Raw genomic sequence first — 1,188 nt, forward strand, 5'->3', positions numbered from 1 at the left:
GCGTTCATTCTTGCACGAGACGGAACTTTCGCCCTGTTTTCTTGTCCTCGAAAGTGCCAGTTCATCCTCGCCCCGAACGCGCGACGCTCGAACCTTCTCTGCCGAACTTTCGAGATGGTGACGTGACGCACTCTAGATAAGCAGCTGCCAGCGACCTTGTTGAGTCAGTCTCGCTCTCGCTCTTTGTTACGCTTCCGAATCGCCGCCTGCTTTTCTGCTGCTTCGACGCTCTTTGTTTACTCTTTTTTTTTTTTTTGTTTGGAACAAGTTCACCGATTAAACCTTTATTTTTCAGTTCACTGTTCGTCCTCTCGTCACCTTCATTCGTATCAGTATAAATCTGATCACATTGTAATATGTGTCATTGGCCTCTGAAATCTCCAATAACGGCGCACAGGCAATTTTATATTTTTCAACACGTCGGTAGTTTTGTTGTGCATGTGTCTCGCCATTTGGCTCAGGACGATTTTCGCGTTTTGTTTTGCCTACATTTGCTGGAGACGTGAGCTCGGAGCGTTGCAACTGGTCCCCTTGCACGAAAACTGGCGCAGCCGTGCGCGTTCCAAAGAAAGCTCGTGCAGAGAAAACCAAGCAAGGGACCAGGGATGTCAAATTCTGGATATAGAAGAATATCCAACTGTATCGAAGCGCCACCACACACGATTTCTCGCATTGATGTACAGGCCTGGAAGGCGATCCCACCGCCATCTGTTGGTTCAGAATCACACTAACCAGGGGTGGGGTTGCACCTTAAGTCACGAGAGCTTGTGCCGCCGAGATGTGCCCCAAAGCAAGGAGCTCGCGCTTGTAGTCTTTCCTGCGGTACATCATAAGGTGAAACAGAGTATAATCGCATATCGTTTAGTGAGTTAAAGGGCAACTCCACTAAAAAAGTCGACCCTATCTAAATGACTGATATCGCTTTAGGGGGTCAAAATACGGTCATACCCAAAATATCACGTCAAACCGACGCCGCATTACCGATTAAAACCAATATTAAAGATGTTCTCCCGGCTCGGTTAGCGGCCCGAAAGCGGGTGAGCAACGCTGGCACCGGGTGAGCTAGTGAAGCAACACTGGGCAATGACGTAGGTCTAGTCCTACGCTCTCGTACGGACGCCGGGATGCTTCGTTTCCCGTGGCATTCTGCGATTCTGCTGACGGCAAGAGTGCTTACCACGTTATCCT

This window comes from Ixodes scapularis, unplaced genomic scaffold (genome assembly GCF_016920785.2).
Source record: "Ixodes scapularis isolate PalLabHiFi unplaced genomic scaffold, ASM1692078v2 ptg003818l_1__unscaffolded, whole genome shotgun sequence".
In the NCBI taxonomy this organism is placed as follows: domain Eukaryota; kingdom Metazoa; phylum Arthropoda; class Arachnida; order Ixodida; family Ixodidae; genus Ixodes; species Ixodes scapularis.